This window comes from Rattus norvegicus, chromosome 5 (genome assembly GCF_036323735.1).
Source record: "Rattus norvegicus strain BN/NHsdMcwi chromosome 5, GRCr8, whole genome shotgun sequence".
Lineage (NCBI taxonomy): Eukaryota > Metazoa > Chordata > Mammalia > Rodentia > Muridae > Rattus > Rattus norvegicus.
The window spans coordinates 80,415,149-80,438,167 of NC_086023.1; the positions used below are offsets into that span (position 1 = coordinate 80,415,149).

Consider the following 23,019-nt stretch of genomic DNA (forward strand, 5'->3'; position numbering starts at 1 on the left):
ATTTTTCAGGAGCACTGTACCCTGTCTTGAAAAGTTTTTCCCTCTGACCTATGGCTTGTAAATTAAGCAAGTCTGGTTGGCCAGGTAGTCTCAGGGATTCTCCTGTCTCAACTTTCCCAATTATGAGGTTGCAAGAGCACAGCAGCACATCTAGATTTTGACGTGGGTCCTAGGGATGGGATTCATATACTGCTTAACAAGCTTTTACTGATTACACTATCTCCTCATTTCCTGTTCACAATTTTAAGAGTTTCCTATTTTAATCTAAATATGGAGACAATTTGTTACAAGTGTAAAAACACAGTATTTCATGTAAAGGTTTAGGATGAAGTTTAAACTTTATTACCATCTAATGATCTCATGTAAAGATTCATACTCTTAAAAAAGACTCTAACATCATCAAACTGAGACCATCTTGAAGGAATAATCTGAGGTAAGAGTTTTAAACATTTAAAGAGAGAAACATAGGTAAGAGTGAATAGCCACTCCAGTTTATATGGAGGAAATCAGAGCATCTGAATGGATGTCTGGAATTCTCACTTTTATGGAGGGCATTTAGGAGATCCTGGTTTGGGGTAAACTATGGAGGCACACATCTTTAATCCCAGCATTCATGAGGCAGAGTTCCAGACCAGTCAGGGCTACATAATAGAAATTCATGTTAGAAATGTTAGAGAGAAAGAGAGGGAGAGAGAGGAGACAGAGAGAGAGAGAGAGAGAGAGAGAGAGAGAGAGAGAGAGAGAGAGAGAGAGAGAGATCTGCAGAGATGCCGAGACAAAAACAGATACAGAAAGAACAGAAAGAGGAAAACACATACACAGTGAGACAGAGAAACAGAAAGACACACACACACACACACACACACACACACATACACACTCAGAGACAGAGAGAGAGAGAGACTCCCAGTGGGGGGGGGGGGGGGGAGAATGTTTGGTGGAAATCTGTATAGTATAGAAGGGAGAGTCCAGAAAAGCTGAACTGGAGCCTTTCACCCAGGGACTCAAGACCCGCACCCTGGGATAGAGAGATGAGCAGGACTCTCCGGGTAGCAGGACTCTCCGGGTAGCATGGCACCACAAAGTCTTCTGATACCCAGTGATGATGGAGACAGGGACAATTTTCCTTCTTAAAGGAAGTGATCAAGACTTACACCTGTTCTCTTGACATGTAAGATTAAAACAATCTTTGCCCGCGTGTACACATGTTCATCTGGATGTGTGCACATATCCACATGCCCATGCATGTGCATGCAGTTTGTCATCAAGCCGTTCCTGGACTGTTTTCTTCATCTTAGGTTTGCAACAAGTTTTCTCACCAAACAGCTCAGCAGTTGGCTAGACACGCTGGCCAACAAGTCCCAGCTCTGGTCTTCACCACCTTGGTGCCAGATTACAGGTGTGCACCTCCAGGCACAGCTTCTTACATAGAGGTTGTAGGGCTGAACTCAGGGTCACGCTCATGAGGCCAGTACTTTACAAACTGAGCCATCTCTCTAGCCCCATAACCAACTTCCTACAGGGATGCATGGAGCTGTCAAAATGGGTATCCACTCCCCCAAAAGACAGAAAGTATGAAAAGACAACTTCACTATGAAGGTTTTATGAATCACGTTCCTATTACGTGACAAGATAATACCCGGGCACTAATAATTAAGGTTGAAATCATTTTCTCTTCCTTTCTTGTTTTTTTTCTTGTTTTTCAAGGCAGGGTTTCTTTGTATAGCCCTGGCTGTCCTAGAACTCACTCTGTAGACCAGGCTGGCCTCAAACTCACATAGATGGGTCTGCCTATACCTCCTGAGTGGAAGATCAGAGGTGTGTGTATCCCCTTCTCAGGAAAATAACTTTCTTAATTTGAGACAGCAACTGGAAGCTGAATTTTAAGGGAAACATAATGTCACTTCAGAATCTGAAGCATGGGCTCACTGGGCCGTGCAAGTGCAGGTAATGCTTATGAGTGACACATCTGTACTGAGAATTACAAAATGTGGGCTCCTTAACACTGCTAAGTACTAGACTGAGACATAAGACAAGCCGGATTTGAGTAGTGTCAGTGTCAACTAAGAAAAACCAACAAATGGGACTTGACAAGAGGATCATAGAACACAGGACAAAAGCAGGGAGGGTTAAGGACTAATAAGAATGAGACTTTCTATAGCTGAATTTCATACAAGCCACTCCAATAAGAAGGTACAACAAAGACGTCGGTTATGTCCACTTAGAAGCTGCCAGTCTAGAAAAATTAGCTTGTATTTGCATACTGGGAGATCTTTTGGAAAGATGCAATAGAGGACTACAACACCAGGACAAATGACTTTAAGGGACCATCAGCAAAGTAAGGGAGCTGGTAACTCATCCATTAAAAGACACAGCAAGAACTTAAGGTTGACAGCCATTAACAAGGGCACTAGAGGGCAAGAAGGTTAACTAGAGAGTGATTGAATTAGTTACTTTCATATTGCTGTGATAAAACGCCATGACAGTGACAACAGGGGGCAGATGGTTTCAGAGAGATACGTCTCTCTCTCTTCAGTCATGACAGGGAGGCATGGCAGCAAGGGACCGTCACAGAGCAGGAAGCTGAAAGTCACATCTTGACCTGTAAGTAGGAAACAGGCCATACCTCTGTGTGTGGCACACAAATGTTGGGCCGGCCCTAATGAAAACACCCACCAACTGGGTGATGTCTCAAATGCCTGAGACTATGGGGGGATATCTCATTCAAATCATCCCAGGGATTAAGGACGGATGGACACTTACAGAGCAGGGGTATGAGGAGTTTTGCAGTTAATGGAAGGAAACAAAATTATTAGGAGTGTCCACCATATCCAGAGGTGCAGAACAGAGACTGATCACAGAATGTCTAAAATTATTACAAGAAAATATGACAATTAGGGAAATGGTGTGCAGGGAAAGGAAAGGGAAAATTGAGGATTCTTTCTTAAATATCGTGAAGAGGAACGAGATTGAACATTGAAGAGTCTTCTGGAGGCTAAGTGATAGGTATACAGTAGGGAAGGGGCTAGGTGAGGGAGGTGACTTCAGGCTACTGAACCCTGGATTTCAGCTTTCTCCCTACAACTGTCAGAATGGTGATTGACTATACTCTTGCTCCTTATGGAAGACCATGCCTCTTGGGCTACCCTGTAGCATGGCATTTGGAATTGCTGCACCTCCTCTATAAAGAGATTATGCATGCCTACCCCTGAGCCAGGCAGCTCGCTCTGACCATTTGAAAGTGAGCTACAGTGGGTAACTACCACATCCAAGCAGTGATTTAAGGAGTAATTAAGTGGTTCCCTACACCCAATCTTTTCTTCTCGATGAAATAAAAGCTTGTTGTGAGCTGCTCAAGTGGACAGGTTTACAGGAGAAGGTGATATTAGAATCTCCAAGGTAAGAAAATATCTGTACTGTGAATTCCTTTTCTCCTGGGAGATTCTGGTGTTATTTTCTACTAGTTCCTGGTTAAGAGACAAAAACCCGGCACTTTTAAGAAAAAATAATTTTTTCCATATTGGGGATTAAATCTAGGTCCTTGTGAGAAATCACTCTCTATTCTGAGCTGTATCCCAAGCCCTATGGAAATTTTTCAAATTACTCTTTGACGAACTCCAAACTTAACCACCAAGAAACTAAAGACTTACTTGCACTGGTTCCTGTTTTCTAGAGTCTGTGCAGACTACTTGGGCTGTTCTTATTCACCCTCCCTGAAGACCACCACTCTTCTTCTCCATCCAACTTAGAGACTAGGCCTTGTTTGGGATCTTGATTTCCTGCTTATAAGAAATGGTAGACACTGAGGGTTGGATCAACCATTTCAGAAATCAAGCCCCAACTTTATTACTCCAGGGTCTTTCAAGGCTAATGAACATATATATGGCTTCTTATGTTTCAAAATAAGGATGCCCATGAACCTCAACTACGCACACCTTTCCTTTTGGAGGCAATGGCACAAGCATCATTCCTAGCACTTGTTGCTATTCTGTCTAAGCTCCACCCACAGCTACTTAGCAGCAGCCAGGTATGTTCTGCCCCACAGTTGCCTAGCAACAGCCATATATAGTACCTGACACTATAAAAGGAGCTGCTTCCCCCCCCCGCACACCTCTTATTCCCTCTTATCCTCTCTTTCCTCTCTTGCTCTTTGTTGTTCTCTGTTCTTATCCCACCCTCCTACCCCATGTGCCCATGACTGGGCCACCTTTCCTCTCTTGATTCTTGTCTCATTAAACCATGCCACGTGAAACCATGGTATCTTACTATTTTCTGTCCAGGCATGGGCTGAGATTCAAAACCCTAACAGTACTAAAAAGGGATCAAAACTCCCTGACCAACCACCACCACCACCACCACCACCACCACCACCACTGCCAAAATAAAACAAAACAAAACAAGAAAACTTCAAAGGGAAACATGAAGGACTTGAGGAGGAAGGGACATCAGGGAACATGTTCTGGGTGGTGGGGAACTGTCCTTACCCATCGAGGCTGGATTGCTGCAGGTCTCTAGCTTTGTATCTTTGTACACGTTTCTCTGCCCAGGTTCCAGCTGCTCCCATTCCTTCTGAGGAAAAGCCACAGACACAGCCATGCACGTTACTGACTCCTATCATTCTTATTCAGTCCACAGAGAATTGGACAGTTCGACCAAATCAACCCTCATCTCTTCCCTCTCTTCTTCTTTACAAAGGGATTGGCTCTGTCTTTGGTGTTTAGAATTTCATCCTTGGTTTTGAATGTTTCTACTATTTCACATCTCATTTCCACAAAGTGTTTGGTATCGAAGGGGGAAGGCTTTAGGTGAACTCCAGCTGCCATGTTGACATGGGACTAGCGAGTTTGTCTGGACCTTTCTCTGGGTTGCGGTCACTTGGCTTATGGCACCATTATCAGGACATTTTCTATCTTCCACAGAGTCCTGGACTGGAACTGTTACCTAATTTTGTTAGGATTCTCAAGGATAGCTTAGCTTGAGAACAATTTGGTTTTTTGTCTCTTAAATTTTTGCCAAGTCTAAAAGTGAAAAGCCAGGCACGGAGGTGCATGGATGCGGCTAAAGCAACTGAGGAGGCTTTGGTAAGAGAATGATATGGAAGGTGGCAGGGGTGGGGGAGACAGAGAGACACAGAGAGATTTCAGCATAATTGGTTGGCTCTCTCAACAGCTTTTTGCCATATTGTAGCAAACCACAGCAAGAACTTGATTCAGGATCCTGAGCTTGAACCAAATTAATCTCTTGATCTAGGGGCCAGAGGATGCAATGGGGTGCTGGGCAAACTTTTGTCTTTATCCATTGGGCCTCTAATAACCAGACCTCCCCCGACCCCTGGCATGTCCCGAACCAGGTTGAGCAGCAATAGCCTTAGAAAGATGTGTCTCTCTTCGATCTATTGGAAAAGATCGTCTATGGATGGAAGAATCGTGCAGCAAGTCTTATGCGTCTATGGTCCTTGTAAAGCCTCTAAGGCAGGAGCCCTAGAGAGCATTCATCAGGTCTTGGGACTGCTCCAGAGGTGGTGAAATCCTGAGACTAAGCTTAGATTCTGGGACATGAGGAAAGATCATGGGTACAGGATTCAGGAGGTGCCCTCATTCTCTCATATGTTAGCCCTGTGGACACATAGACATATATTTAAGTGCAAGGGTAATCATTTATTGAACTGCAAGAGCAAGAAATTTGTGCGGAATGATCATGGGTGGGGCAAAGAGAAATTTAAGAAAGCTTTTAATTCTCGATGTGTTGTCCTGGGTAACAAGGGAAGATGCTGGAGAGACCGGGATTGCACTTTTCTGTGACACAGGATGGAAATCAGATCACAGAATTTGACTCAGGATGCTCCATGGACAGGAAATGGGGATGCTGGAGTCCTGGTGAGAAGTCTCCACTCAGCACTGAGTAATCCAGGAAGAAAGAATACAGGAACCCATTAAGCACTTCTTGGATTGACTTCTGGACAGAGAGGCACTCTTGTATAGAACAAAGGATGAAGAAATAGATCTTGCCCTGCAATCTAATCAACATTACTTGCCAGAAAACGGGGACAAAAGGCATAAAATAAATGACTCTTTCCTTATGGATGGCATATGAAAAATGAAGTAACGAAAGGTCTGAGGCTTGGTTCCACAACCTTTGGCATAAGAAGCTCTGAAGAATGGCCATTGCCTTGAGGAATAATGATGAAAGCCTTGGCCACTTTTAAAGAGTTTCCTACATTATCTGAGTGATGTCTTGGGAAATGGGAAAGAGGGGTCAAAGGAGTCTGCTCTCCAGACTGGAGGAGAAGTGGAGATCATGCAACTCCAATTCCAGGTAAGAAGCCAAGGTTGTATGGAGTTCAGATGAAGATCTTATTGTCCAGAGTGGGATGCAGTGGGACCACAAACTCTGAAGAGCAGTCATACTCACATCCTGCTACTCTCTGTTTCAAACTTTAACTCTTAATGACAATTAACACATTGCTGAGCCCTTTTTACACAACCGTGCAGCAACTATGGAAAACTCACTCCCTTGTTTTCTTGCCTAAGTACTTAGGTCACTTTACTTTAGAGCTCAAAATAGGACCAGATAGTCACAAATCCACATAATTGAAAGCCATTTTTCAAGCTCTCCTCAAAGACTCCTTATCAAATTATTATTATAATAATTTGTGTGCACAATACTAACGCTTTTAGAAGGGCCTGCTCCACGCCCACCCCCTCCTTGCTCTCACTGGAGATTGCCCACCTGGAGGCTCAGGCCTCTCTTCAACCTCGGGCCTGGAGACAGCGATCTGCAGGGTGAGAACAAGAACGTGTTCAGGTACCAGGTCCACTTTATTCCCTGAAGAGGAAATGAGGTGCCTCTCCACCTTTCAACACGGCTGATAGCCAATCCCCCAGGTTTATTTCTTCTATGATATAATATTCAGGACGAGAAAAATAAGTGAATCCTGACTTACCAGTTTTGGTTAGGTCAATGATATTGTCCCTAGTGATTCCATGCGCCTTGCATAGCTTTGCAAACTTTTCCTTGATGTCTGAACTCAGATCCTTTGTTCTGCCTGTGAAAAGAGCAGCAGTGAGTGTAGCAGCTGTGTCCTAGGCATTGACCACAGAACTAAGTGAGGGGACAGGGGCACCCCCATAAGGATGAGAAAATGGCTGGTGACATGGTTGACAAGTGTGGGTCCAATCTATCCTGAATATGGCACCCATGGAATGGCCTTCTGGCACACAGAGAGATTTCAGAGTGTGCCCATCACTGTGCTTGAGACAAGGTACAGGTGAACATTGTCGATCTTCCGGAACTGAGAAAGAGGTGGACCAAGCCGGGAAGACCATACTAAAGCTAGAGTTCCTTTCCTCTTTTCCCACCCCAAGATCAGTGTCCGTGTGGAAATACTTTACCGTAAAGCTCCATCAGCTGGAAGGTTTCCCCGTTCTTGACATTAACGTGATGAAACATGACATAATTGTCATAGTCTGTCTTAAGTATAGTAAATGTATTCTCTCCGTCATCTGTGGAGGAAATTTGATACAGCTCAGAAATTCTCTGGTCTGCAAGAAAACATGTAAACCCTTTACCTGTTCTACCCCAAACATAAAAAAATCATTAAAATACATATCCTGGAAGAGATGTGGGGCGGGGATGTCTGCTGCTACCCATCTGTAGCTTTCTGGACTCGATGAAGTAACTTCTAAGGAAGGGCCCCTGGGACGATGCCCACTAGAGAACACTTAGCCACAGCAGTGACTCACTCTCTCTCTCATCCTCTCTGAGGCTCACCTGCCTCCCTCAGCACCTTCAAGCGACACGTCTGTCTTTCATAAGTCTGCCGTCTCACATGGCTGCATCCTGAGCAATGTGCACCAGTGCTAGCTACCAGGCAGTATCAGATTCCACCACAGCATACTTATCCCCCTTGCCTGCCACAGGGTGCTAGCTATTAGATGGACCCGTGTCCCTGGCTAAATCAACCATGTCAGGAAGTGCTTGAGATTCTATAAGGGGTTGTGGTGAGTTCCCTAGTAGAAAATTTGACTGGGAGGTGCAAGTTCCTGAGTTCAATCCCCAGGAAAACACACACACACACACACACACACACACACACACACACACACACACACACACACGATAAAGGTGGTAGGGTTTACTAAATTCCTTGTGAATAGATATATAGACATTCTATATACTTACACTCAACAAAATATTCGCCATCCTTTGCCGTTTTGTAGGCAACCAAAGAAAATTCTGTGCACACTCCATTTTCCCTGTAAAACAGAGCAAGCTGGTGCTTAGGGGATTTTTGATCTGGCAGGCTTCTTCACCCTCTACTCTGTAGATATCTCCATTTTCTGATTCCATTTAACTTTTGAATATTTTTGCAAAATAAGAAAATGGCTGTTTTTTTAAAGGTTATTTCGTTTCTGTCCGATACTTTAGTAAACACGAATTTGCGCTTATTTCTTCTTCCTCAGCTAAGGGCAAACACCTCACTTAATTAATACGGAACTTGAAGCCTAAGGAATTCTCCAAGACATCGATGTGCTGCATAAAAACTCTCATGCTGCCGTTCTCTTCTATCTTTTCTCTTTTGTTAGAGGCCACGACAATAGAAAACCAAGCCCCATTGAGCTGTAATGGACTGCAAAATGCTTAAGGGAGAAGGGGGCAGGGATACCGCATGGAAGTGTTTCTACTTGAGTTTGGCTTGATAAAGTTGTCACAATATCTAACATTCTGCCCCTGCCTCTCAGTGAGAGCAGAAGTCCCCAAACGTTGTTAGATCTGAATACCATACAACTGGTTTTACTTCAAGGTCTGAAGCCATTCGTTTGTCTAATAGAACAAGCCACTGTACCCATACCCTCAGAGGACCCACTTGGCTTCAAGAGTTCTCCAAAGCACTCTCTGAGTCAGAAGTTACTATTCACTGAACCTACCTTGTCCACATCGAGATTCCCTCTCGAGGACCTAGCTCCTACTGCATGGCCACAGACCAGGGTCAGGCCCAACACAGCACCAACAGCAACACCTTCATGTTGGTAGGGAATAGAATTGCCTCTCTGTTGGGACAATCTCTCTGCTGATGGTGCCCACACTCCACGTCCAGCACTTTGCTCATCTTTCTATGCTCTCTGGGTTCGAGTGCTTTTTTTTTTCCTTCTCATGTGGGCCTCCTTCCCTCATGATCTGTGGAATGTTTTCTCATGTATTGATGTGAAGCCACGGATTATTCATGCCCTTTTCAAACATGGCAATGTGATATCTTATGGATTGATTTTAGCACTCATACATTTCACAAAGCATATTCCCAAGAAAAACAGTGGAAGTTCTAGAGGGCCACCTGGAACCAGATGCAACTTTGGATCTGACTTGGAATCAGAAAGCCAGTTATGGAGTAGGTGGGTATTGAACTGGAAGGTCAAGCATGGAGAGAATCTTTGCTTCAAGACTTGAGTGGAGTGTGGAAGAAGCTGAACTACTTGGGTATTCTTTTAAAAGATTCATTCACATTTCATATGTATGAGCATTGGTTTTGCATGTGTACCATGCATATACCTGGGGCCAAGGAAGTCAGAAGGAGGTCAAAAGAAGGAGTCAGAGTATTTGAAACCTGTTCTTGCTGAGGACCCAGGTTCAATTCCCAGCACTCACATGGCATCTCACAACCGACTCTAGCTCCAGTCACAGGAAATGAACTTCTTTTGGCCCCTGTGATCTCCTGTACACATGTGGTACATATGAACTCACTCATTCAGGCACATATGCATAAAAATAATAAATCTTAACTTAAAAAGATTATCAGGAAGGGTCTTCTGAAGCTAACCTGACAGCCCCCATTCCCAAACCCACCCCAAAATCTTGACCTCAGAATGATAACTGCTAACTTAATAAGGTAAACTGCTTCAGCTGTTTACCTCAGAGAACGTTGGACTTTAACTGACTGGACATAATCTCATCATTAAAGAAAAACAAAGGTATTGTTCAAAGTTATATTTGCTGATGGAGTTCCAAGTAGAAATGATGTCAAGAGTCTGCTTACAAAGACACACAGTTATAAATATTTTTTGTATCCATATAACTTGTATTTACCCTGGAACTAGAAACATAAAATAGTGTTTGATGTGGGGAATTAAAGAATTCAAGATGGAGGCAAGTCCTCGATAGGTTTATTTCCACTTCGCATCAACTCTCTATAGTATGTACTATTTATTTTCATCTTTCCATAGTGTTAGCTAAGACTCAGAAAGATCTAGTGCAATGCCCACCTCATCCAGCAAGGAAGATGCAACACTGTTGGATTCTTCTCAACACCCTTTATTGCAGGAACACCTCATTCTTGATACAGGAACCCCAAGCAACAAAGGCACCAGCCTTATATACAAAACAGGCTATGGCTATATACTTGTCCTCTAGGGATTGGTGGATCATGAAATACCTCATTAGCATGACTATCACTCCAGCCTGATAGCTTGCCAGAGAAATGCCAGGACATGTGCTTTGTGGGTGTTAACCACAAACGACCACCAGATGTCAGCGCCATCTTTTATCTATATGTGCCACCCCTACAACTCCTCCTTTTTTGTATTATAAAAGAAAAGAAGCCATTAGATGGAGGTAGTGGTCTGAGAGAGATCAGACATGTCTCACAGAGTGCCCAACTCGGCTATGGCAGGCCACTCTTGCACCCCAACGGCAATAAATGAACTTATGCTGTAACACACCGTTCTTGGCTATATGTGCCTTTTTATTGGGGAGAAATTGGGCAGAGGAGCATTTGGCCAGCCCGTATGTTCAAACGGGGTGTAGCCACCTCTGTCTATGACTGGTCTAGATCAGGGTGTCACGTCAATATTGTCATTGCTCCTGTCTTAGGTTGTTCCTCCTGGCAGCTCGGCCATTCCCATTACTGGGTTACCCTATCGCCACCGGGGCCCTGTCTTAGGTTGGTCTGAGCCCAAGGAAAGTTGCCCGTCTCTGGATACAATGAGTTCACATGACAGTGACAAAATAGGATCTAGGGCAAACTCTTAATTTTTCAAAGAGGCCAGCCATGTGTTGGGAGTAGCACAACTTTCAATGGCGACCATAGCCTGGTAAACAATCGCTTTGTGTCTGGCATGCTCTCGTTTTAAATGGCAGAAGAGCTATAGACATACTCCACATTCCAAAAGGTCAATGGCCCCCCAGGCAAACATGCCAGTCCATTCTTTAAAAAAGGAGGAAGCATCGGTAATCCATGAGGTCAAATCTCCAAACGTGATAGGATTCAATCTAGTGTTGTTAAGGACAGCAATCTGCATCAGCAATTGTCTCGATAGTTGCTCCACTTTCATGGACCAGTTTCCTTTCAGATAATTCGAGATTTCTTTGCTCTCTTGAGAATACTGAGAAAAATTAGCTTGCAAAGGAGTAACGCATAAACCTCTAAGGGAGGAAATGCAAGACAGCTGTGTCATATGATATATTGCTTCAATTTGTTCTTGAATTAAATCTATTCATTGATTTGCTAATAGAAAGCCAGATGTCAAATAGGCATTAAATTTTTCTTGTATCTCTAATGCCACTGCTGTTCTTTCCACAATCTGGTTGATAGTCTCAGCCGTCTGTACTTGATTAGTTATGGCAATCGCGGCTGGTGTTGCTGCAGCGGCTGATAGTACAATGTCTGAAGTTATAGCTGCCATAATACCAAAATCCCCTTTGGTTCTTAGTAAATGAAGTATGGAAAACTATCTGGATTGGCCTCTACTGGGATTGGCACAAAGGAGGGAATCTTGACCATCACTGCAGTATCATTGGTGCCATCGCAGTATTCAGCTAAATAGCAGACTACATCAGAGTTGTTACAATTTAAAGTATCATCACTTACATTAGTGCTTATCAGAAAGAAGAAAGGTGGTCTAACACATACTGAAGCTCCAACGGCAGTATCATTTGCTAAACAGCCATTAATCTTTACATTTACTAAACTGGTTTTGTTATTTGTTCTAGTGGCTGAAATATTATACAATGTAAAGTCTTCACCTAATAATCGGGCAAAAGGAATTAGAGATGTGTATGCTCCCTGCTCATTTGATAATACCCATTGATACCAAGGCCAAAATAAGACTTACCAGACTTATCCCCCGCCCCCGATCATACTGTACATTGCCAAGAGGAGGGGAAAATTCAAGTCGCTGTAGGAATTGTTTTGCTCTATGGAATGGACTCTGACATGGGGAAAAATTAGGTGGAAACGCTTGATATGGGGGCAAGTAGGTCGGACTCTATGACAGGTAGAGTTATCCAGTGTGTGATTGCCTTGCCCCAGGCATGATGGAAAACTACAATTATGCATCAAAATCAAAGTTGTAATGTTCAACTGGGCAGAATTATTGATTGATGTATCTCCACTGCCTGAAGAGGCTCCTTGGGTAACTTGACTCAAAGCACCCAGGATGGTCCCAGTGCCCATAGCACTATTGCTCATAGGATCCAACCAATTAGCCAATTTTGGCCTTCGCAGCCATATACAAGGCTGGGAGGAATTTTTAAGAGTGAAACATAATGTATGCAACAAAGAAAGATTAGTGGCAATATACCGTTGGGACAATTCTCCATTAGGCACTATACAGGGAACATCACGCAAACAGGAGGTGGAGAAGAAGGTTGGCAAAACAGTAGAATTGCTATGAACTGGCATAAGTACTGGCCAGGATCTGGCAATAGCCCACAGAGTGAGTGAATCAACCTGGATTACCATTCCCAGCAATAATAGAGTGCATAGTTCCATTGTCAGGAGTAGCAGGAGGCAGTTTGCAAGTCAAACGCTCAGGCACACAAATTGGATTGTCTTGATTCTGTGGAAAAACACAAACAGCTCCCCTAGATCTTGAAATCATGGGATCTGGGCCACGCAATTCATCAGTTAAGACATCCTTCCACTTTAATTCTCCATTACTCATAAGTGTAGTGCGGCCATGTGCATCCAAGATTAAAAAGTTCAAAGTAAAAAGCACTAATGACAACTGTTCTCTTGGTGTTTTGCCATAGGCAATTTCCCCCTTTTGTTTTTGTATAAGCTCTTTTAAGGTATGATGTGCTCTTTCCACAATTCCTTGACCCTGGGGATTGTACGGTAATCCAGTAGTATGCATGACCTGCATTGTCTGGCAAAATGCCTGAAAGGACTTTGCAGTGTAGGCAGGCTCATTGTCTGTCTTGAGACTATCAGGCTTTCCCCAGGCTGCTCACACCTCTAAGCAATGACTAATGGCATTACGAGCTTTTTCACCAGTCATCAGAGTGGCATGTATAATACCGCGGAACAGGTATCAACAGAAACATGAGCATATTTTAAATTTCCAAATTGAGATATGTGTGTGACATCCATCTGCCAAATTTTTAGCAGAATCAGACCACGAGGGTTAATTCCCACCTGAGGAGGGTGGTGAAATTGAACAAAATTCTGGCAACGATGTACCACAGCACGAGCTGCAGCTCTAGAGATTTTAAATTTTTGTTGAAGAGTGAAGGCAGGAACATGAAACTTTTGATGAAAATCTCTAGCAAGATCAACCGGAGCTGCATGAAAAATATACTCTCTACGAGTACTGGCATCCACCAGGGCGTTATTGCTGGCCATGGGACCAGGCAAATTAGTATGAGCTCGAATATGTTGTCTGAAAAATGTATTTTTCTGGCACAAATCAATTTTTGTAATTCTGAAAGATTTTGACGTGCAGTACTAGTCGACCTAATTGGCCGTGCAATTTCAAGTGAGCGCACAGCATTAACTACATAAGCAGAATCAGAAATTAAATTAAAGGAATCATGAAATCTTTTTAAAACTTCCAATACAATATTACATTCTGTAATTTGGCAGGTGCCTGGACTGTATTGAATTAATACTGGTTATTGAGAATCAACCATATAGGCATCTACACCTGTTTTGGAGCCATCTGTGTAAATATCTAATGCTCCAGACAAAGGCTCTGAGGCAGTGATCTTAGGAAAAATCACTGGATGTTCAGTAAAAAATTGTAACAAAGGATCCTTAGGATAATGATTGTCAAACTCTCCATCAAAACTACAGCGTAATGTGGCCCAATCATCTATCAGGGCACACAATGTTTCCATCTGAGCTGTAGTATAAGGTATAATAATTTTCTTGGGTACAATAACAAAATTCTGAATGCAAGATTTTGCACCTAACATAGCAAGCTGTGCAACAGCAGAAGGGTAATATTCAAGGGTCTTATTAAGAGAAATATGGGGATAAATCCAAAGAAGCGGTCCTTGTTGCCATAGCACTCCTGTAGGCTGATGAAAGATTCTCAGTATACACTAAAGGAGATCTTCCTTTTCCTTGCACCTTCTTAGCATTGCCTTATCCAGTCTTTCTTCTACTTTCCTTAAGGATAATCGTGCTTCCTTGGTTAAAGCACGGGGTGAAGTAAGCTGAGAATCCCCTTTTAGGATCTCATAGAGTGGTTGTTACTCTACATTGGGCATTTTAATATAGGGTCGAATCCAATTTATGCTTCCTAGTAATTTCTGAAAGTCATTTAATGTTTTTAAATGATCTTTTCGTCAAGTGGCTGACAAAAGAATTGTAACCAGTTCACCTGGGACTTTCAGGACATCAGTAGCAGCCCTTTATCAAACTGTCTCAGTGGGCTAAAGGCCCATGGAAAAGAAAACATTAATCTTGACCTTGGCCACAGCCTCCAGTTGGAGTAAGTTGAAGAGCTGGTGCCAAGACATTCTCCTCTTATCATCATAGAGTAAAGCCTGTTCTGTCTGGGAAAACAAAGTTACTCACAGTCTTCTGCGGACTTTTTCTGAAACTATTTCAGGGGCTCCCCTGTCCCCAAACCTGGGGCATTTTGACCATAGGGACAGGAACTGGCTGTTGAGGGGATAGGACCAAAGGCACTCTCCATGTTAATGATGACCAACGGGAAAAGTAACTTAATGTTGGAGATCAACTCCTCTCTTGGAATAAGGCCAGCAGATAAGGCATGCTCCCTTAAAGAACTTCTCTTCATAAACGCTCTCCTTCTGTGAGCAAGCGTTGAAGGTCAGGCCACTAAAGGCAGCAACTGGAATTTTTTTCTCTTACCCTGTTACTTGAGGGATGGATAAATTCTTTTCTTGTTCTTGTTTTCCTTAGAGTCCTTCGCTCTCAGCCTTTTCAGATCATTACTCCTGTAGCATTTCTAACGCAGCCTGTCCCTTTTTTATAGCCTGCTGACAGCATTTCTGATCTCAGCTGCCCACCGTGAGATTCCCAGACACAGTGAACCAAGGTGCAATTGCATCACATTCACTAAGAAATCTCTCTAGGGTGCTTCTTTTCATCCTAAGACTTTTTCTTTCAAACAGCTCTTGAAGAGCCAGAAATATTGGGTGAGAATGAGAAGTCCCCATGCTCACTAAAGCAGCTCCACAGCTAGTTTTGCTCCCCCCTACTGTGTGGGCTGCAAGCAGAAGCACAGATAAAACACTATGTTTCAAAAAATAATGTTGGCTATCAACCAACACACTGCCACTAGATCAGGGTCCATAAAATTAAATTTCCTTTTGATTTTAAGCTTACGCTCACCAAGAAGCTCCTGAGGAGCTAACAGGAGCGGGGTGGAGTGTGAGTTTCCAATGCTTTACGAGCTTATTTACGATCCATTTAAGAGCAGGGTGGGCTGACGTGTTTATTTACACACGATCTTGTAGCTCATCATTAGTGGGCTCTTCCCAGCAAATGCACTCATGCCCGGGATGGTGGCAATTCAAACAGTAACAACACCACCACACAAAAAGGGTAAAAGGCAAAAGTGCCTGTCCAACCCACAGAGGATCAATTGGGGAAAACAACATTGCTGTGTTCCACAAACCTTTTTGCCTCTAAACCAAGGCTTTCATCGCCTCTGCTTAGTCCAGAGAACTTTATTGTCCCTAATAGGGAACTTTAGAGTCCCTTGTCCAGGAGCTCTATAGTCCCTCACCCAGGAGCTTTATTGTCCCTTATCCAGGAGCTTTATTGTCACTTATCCAGGAGCTTTATTGTCCCAACTGGAAACACCGACTTCGCCGTCCTGAGGCTGAAGAGTTGTGAAACCAGGAGGATGTCCTCGGATCCCAGTAAAGGCCACCAGTTGCAACGCCACCTCGTCCAGCATGGAAGACACAACACCGTTGGATTCTTCTCAACACCCTTTATTGCAGGAACACCTCATTCTTGATACGGGGACCCCGAGCAACATGGGCACCAGCCTTAAATACAAAAACAGACTAGGGCTATATACTTGTCCTCTAGGGATTGGTGGATCATGAAATACCTCATTAGCATGAATATCACTCCAGCCTGATAGCTTGCCAGAGAAATGCCAGGACATGTGCTTTGTGGGTGTTAACCACAAACGACCACCAGATGTCAGCGCCATCTTTTATCTATATGTGCCGCTCCCTACAATTAAGTAACTATACAAGGCCATACAGCCAGTCAGCGAGAGAACTTAGATTTAAACCCAAGCCTGTCCATCTGACTCAGGAGCATTTACTCTTATTAACTCCACTACACAGGTCGGGAGGTTTTTACATGAAGGGAGGATGGTTAAATAGGAGAAAGAGGAATAAACAGCACTGTAGAGCTCCAGACACATCAGACTGAAACTGCACGTGGGTTTCTTTAAAATATGGAGGAGTGGGTGTAGCTTGAGATTGAATGAGACATGACTACAGGCTCCTCTTGGTCCACAAGTATTTGGTAAATGCTTGACTAGGGGATTATCATTTTTCTTTTCTCCTCTTCCTCTTTCTCCTGCTCCTCTCCCCTCCTCTTCTTTTTTTGGTTGATTGCGGTGTGTGTGTACACACGTGAACACATGTACACACGCCTTTGCTCATATACGCAGGAGTCAGAACAGGGTGCCAGTTGTCTCCCTCTGTCTCCTTTTACTTTATCCCCTTCAGACAGGGTCTCACTCTGAATCTGGGACTTAGTGTGTTTCAGATAGGCTGGCTGGCCAGTAAGTCACAGCAAACCTCCAGTCTCCACCATCTACCTAGTGGTGGGGTTAAATGCAGACATAACCAGCCTTTTTAATGTGAGTTCTGAGCATCTGCTCTGACCTTGCTGGGAATCCACACAGCCCTCACAGCCAATACTTCTTCACTGATCTGTCTTCCCAGCAACTCACATAGAGGCTGGCCTTGAGCTTCCTGATTTTCTGAATGGTCTTGGATCTGTGGCAATCCCCCAGCTCCAGCCTCCTGAATGCTAAGATTACAGGTTGTAGCACCATGTCTGGCTATAGATTACTGCTTTTCTAGTAATGAGCATGAAGATGCTTCCCCAGGAGAAGGCAACAGCCAGTTCCTTCCACTTAACACTCTTCAGTACATGTGGGCTGTTCATGTGACTGAAGAACTGAGGCTGTTAAGAAATGACTAGACAAAGCAGGTGGGTAACGGGTTTAAGGAGTATACATGTAACCAGCTAATGGCACATTTGTAAGTAGCTAGCATTTCTGAAACTGACTAATAGGGAGATGATTTAGTGACCTTTACCTGAGTCTTAACCTCAACTAATTGAATAAATAACCCATTCAGAAAGCCTGCGGAAACATTCGAGTCACTTACATGGTGCCAGGGTGTGTTTGTGGCCAAGAAGAACATCAATGAACATGGGCTTATTTGATTCATGTCCCAGAGAGAAAATATTCTGTAGTCCCTCCAGCAGAGTGACAGATAGGACTGCTGACCCCAGCTCAACATCAGTTCTAAAGCACCTGCTTCTGTCAGCATCAGAGGATGCTTGGAGTCACTGGAATCCACCTGCTTAACTCCGAAAACCTAGAGCGGTCTCCAGAAAACAGACAGAAACAAACTTTAGGGGACAAAGAGATTATTGGCCAGGAACTCATGAAGGACGAAGGGAGCTAGGAGACAGCAGAATCAAGGAAGGGAAGTTATCCTGTGTCCGGCAGAAATGCTATGCCAAGTTTTGCTCGATCATAGGCTGTGGGATGTGCACCCCAAAGAGACCAGCATCTCAGCTCAAAGACAAGGGAGTCTGAAGCAGTTAACAGTTGGGACGGCCAGCTATTCATACTCCTCACAACCAAGCAGTCTTTTCTTCAAGGTTGGGGGTGGACTCTAAGCTATACTGCATCATGATGTCTGGGATTTCATTCTGCTATCCATGAGTAGTCTTTCTTCACAGGTCTCGAGTTCTTTCCCCAACTACCTATCTGTCACAGGAACATTGCAATACAAAGATATTAACTCAGGGGAATCTGTAAGCCACCGAGGCCAGGAACCATGCGTCCACACTACTGCATGCTCAGACAGGTCAGCGCCTTGGCAGGCACAGTGTTAGCCTTCAGTCACCAATGGCTGATGGAGGGAAGGCAGGATGACACCAGAAGAGGGAGACATAGGAGAGATGACTCCCGATTAAATTCCCAGCACCCACAGGAATGCATAAGTCTAATTCCAGGGATCCAACCCACTATGTGGGCACTGCGTGCATGTGCTGCACAGACATACATGCAAGCAAAACATTCATACACATAAATTAATCTATTGTTTCAAGCACAAGAGACATTCTTTGATATCTCAAAATTTAAATATGACAACCTCTGATATTCTCTTAATAGTTCTGACACTCCATGACTAAGAAATAAAATATGAAAATCTGTACAAACACATTCTTAACAAAATACTGCCCTGAGCTGCGTGCTGCCGTCCCTGGACCCCCAGATCCATTGTCCACCCACTGGAAATAAAGAAATGAATTAAGCACGTTCTAGAATTCAATGATACCTAAACCACACAAAGACTCAATAAATAAAGAGAACTTCAGACCAATTTACACTATGAATATTGATGCCAATATTCTCGATAAAATGCTTGCAAACTGAATCCAGGAACACATCAAAAACATTATTCGCCATGATCATGTAGGCTTCATCCCAGGGATATAGGGATGGTTCAATGTACAGAAATCCATCAATGCAATTCACTGTACATACAAACTAAAATAAAAATATCACATGATCATTTCACTAGATGCAGAAAATGTCTTTGACATAATCCAACACTCCTTCATATTAAATGTCTTGGAGAGATTCAAGATATAAGGTGCATTTCTAAACACAATAAAAACAATATACAGCAAGCCAAAAGCCAACATCAAAAAAAAAAATAAGAAAAGTATAAAGAAGTTCCACTAAAATCAGGGATAAGACAAGGCTGCCCATTTTCTCTCTATCAATTTAACATAGTGCTTGGAGGAAGTTCTAGCTACAGCACTAAGAAAACTAAAGGAGATCAAAGGGGAACAAATTGGAAAGGAAGAAGTCAAGGTACCACTATTCACAGATGATGTGATAGTACACGCATGTGACTCCCAAAATTCTACCAGCTGATAAACACCTTCAGCAAAGATGCAAGATACAAAATTAACTCAGAATAAATCAATACCCCTCATTTATAAAACAATAAACAGGCTGAGAAAGATATTAGGGAAGCAGCAACATTTACAATAGCCATGAATAATGCAAACTATGGTGGTGTAACTCTAACCAAGCAAGTGAAAGACCTGTATGACAAGAACTTCAAGTCCCTGAATAAAGAAATCAAGGGAGTTATCAGAAGATCGAAATAACTCCCATGCTCATAGGTCAGTAGGATTGACACAGCGAAAATGGCCATAATGCCCGAAGCAATCTGTGAGTTCAGGGCAACAGCCACCATAATTCCAACGCAATTCATTACAGACCTTTACAGAGCAGTTCTCAACCTCAAATAGAAAACCAAAAACCCAGGATAAACTAAACAATCCTGAACAATAAAAGAACCTCTGGAGGAATCACCATCCTGATTTCAAGCTGCACTACAGAGCCAATAATAGTAAAAACTACACCGTGTTGTTACAGAGACAGACGGGTTGATGAATGGAATAAAATCAAAGGACTGGAAATCACACACACACACACACACACACACACACACACACAAACACACACACACACACACACACACACACACACACACACACACACCTATGGACAATTGATTTTTGATAAAGAAGCCAAAATCATACAATGGAAAAAAGGAGCATCTTCAATCAAATGGTGCTGGTTTAATTGAATGTCTGCATGTAAAAGAATGCAAATAGAGCCATATCTATCACCCTGCACAAAACCAAACTCCAAGAGGATCAAGGACTTCAACATGAAACTGGACATACTGAACCTAATAGAAGAGAAAGTGGGGGAACTTCCTTGAACACATTGGAACAGGAGACGAATCCCCAAAAAACGCCAATAACTCTGAGCTACAGAGCTAAACAGAGAATTCTCAACAGAGGAATCTTGAATGGCTGAGAAGCAATTAAAGGAATTTTCAGTGTCCTCGGTCCTCAGGAAATGCAAATCAAATGACTCTGAGATTCCTTCTTATACCAATCAGAATGGCTATAATCAAAAACTGAGATGGCAGCACATGATGGTTAAGATGTGGGGAAAGGAAATATTCACCCATTGCTGGTGGGAGTGGAAACTTGGACAACCACTTTGGAAATCAATTTGGCAGTTTCTCAGAAAATTGGAAATGAACCTGAAGTCTCAGCTATATGCCCCAAACATACCCTGCTCTACCACAAAGACACTCGCTCAGCTGTGATCATAGCAGCTTTATTTGTAGTAGCCAGGAATTGGGAATAGCTCAGATGTTCCTCAACTGCTGAATGGAAAAAAGAAAATGTGGTACATCTACACAGTGAAATACTATTCAGCTATTATAAACAAAGACTTCCCACCCGCGGATCCCGGCCCGCAGCAGCTCTCTGCTCCCAGACCCTGTGAGAGAGAAACCCAACCGCCTGGTCAGGTGGGCACTCCTGAGGCTGCAGAGCGGAAGAGACCACCAACACTGCTCACCCCTGCCCACATCCCTGGCCCAAGAGGAAACTGTATAAGGCCTCTGGGCTCCCGTGGGGGAGGGCCCAGGAGCGGCAGGACCCCGCCGGACACTGAAGGAAACAGACCGGATAAACAGTTCTCTGCACCCAAATCCCGTGGGAGGGAGAGCTAAACCTTCAGAGAGGCGGACAAGCCTGGGAAACCAGAAGAGACTGCTCCCTGCACACACATCTCGGACGCCAGAGGAAAAAGCCAAAGACCATCTGGAACCCTGGTGCACTGAAGCTCCCGGAAGGGGCGGCACAGGTCTTCCTGGTTGCTGCCGCTGCAGAGAGCCCCTGGGCAGCACCCCACGAGCAAACCTGAGCCTCGGGACCACAGGTAAGACCAAATTTTCTGCTGCAAGAAAGCTGCCTGGTGAACTCAAGACACAGGCCCACAGGAACAGCTGAAGACCTGTAGAGAGGAAAAACCACACGCCCGAAAGCAGAACACTCTGTCCCCATAACTGACTGAAAGAGAGGAAAACAGGTCTACAGCACTCCTGACACACAGGCTTATAGGACAGTCTAGCCACTGTCAGAAACAGCAGAACAAAGTAACACTAGAGATAATCTGATGGCGAGAGGCAAGCGCAGGAACCCAAGCAACAGAAACCAAGACTACATGCCATCATCGGAGCCCAATTCTCCCACCAAAACAAACATGGAATATCCAAACACACCAGAAAAGCAAGATCTAGTTTCAAAATCATATTTGATCATGATGCTGGAGGACTTCAAGAAAGACATGAACACACTTAGGGAAGCACAGGAAAACATTAATAAACAAGTAAAAGCCTACAGAGAGGAATCGCAAAAATCCCTGAAAGAATTCCAGGAAAACACAATCAAACAGTTGAAGGAATTAAAAATGGAAATAGAAGCAATCAAGAAAGAACACATGGAAACAACCCTGGATATAGAAAACCAAAAGAAGAGACAAGGAGCTGTAGATACAAGCTTCACCAACAGAATACAAGAGATGGAAGAGAGAATCTCAGGAGCAGAAGATTCCATAGAAATCATTGACTCAACTGTCAAAGATAATGTAAAGCGGAAAAAGCTACTGGTCCAAAACATACAGGAAATCCAGGACTCAATGAGAAGATCAAACCTAAGGATAATAGGTATAGAAGAGAGTGAAGACTCCCAGCTCAAAGGACCAGTAAATATCTTCAACAAAATCATAGAAGAAAACTTCCCTAACCTAAAAAAAGAGATACCCATAGACATACAAGAAGCCTACAGAACTCCAAATAGATTGGACCAGAAAAGAAACACCTCCCGTCACATAATTGTCAAAACACCAAACGCACAAAATAAAGAAAGAATATTAAAAGCAGTAAGGGAAAAAGGTCAAGTAACATATAAAGGGAGACCTATCAGAATCACACCAGACTTCTCGCCAGAAACTATGAAGGCCAGAAGATCCTGGACTGATGTCATACAGACCCTAAGAGAACACAAATGCCAGCCCAGGTTACTGTATCCAGCAAAACTCTCAATTAACATTGATGGAGAAACCAAGATATTCCATGACAAAACCAAATTTACACAATATCTTTCTACAAATCCAGCACTACAAAGGATAATAAATGGTAAAGCCCAACATAAGGAGGCAAGCTATACCCTAGAAGAAGCAAGAAACTAATCGTCTTGGCAACAAAACAAAGAGAATGAAAGCACACAAACATAACCTCACATCCAAATATGAATATAACGGGAAGCAATAATCACTATTCCTTAATATCTCTCAATATCAATGGCCTCAACTCCCCAATAAAAAGACATAGATTAACAAACTGGATACGCAACGAGGACCCTGCATTCTGCTGCCTACAGGAAGCACTCCTCAGAGACAAAGACAGACACTACCTCAGAGTGAAAGGCTGGAAAACAACTTTCCAAGCAAATGGTCAGAAGAAGCAAGCTGGAGTAGCCATCCTAATATCAAATAAAATCAATTTCCAACTAAAAGTCATCAAAAAAGATAAGGAAGGACACTTCATATTCATCAAAGGAAAAATCAACCAAGATGAACTCTCAATCCTAAATATCTATGCCCCAAATACAAGGGCACC

The 23,019-nt window shown here is 43.3% G+C and overlaps 1 pseudogene; it reads right to left on the bottom strand.

Annotated features, from left to right (window-relative positions):
* Positions 1–6,749: 6,749 nt before the first annotated feature.
* Positions 6,750–9,025, bottom strand: Mup4-ps3 (major urinary protein 4, pseudogene 3; annotated as a pseudogene).
* Positions 9,026–23,019: the final 13,994 nt, after the last annotated feature.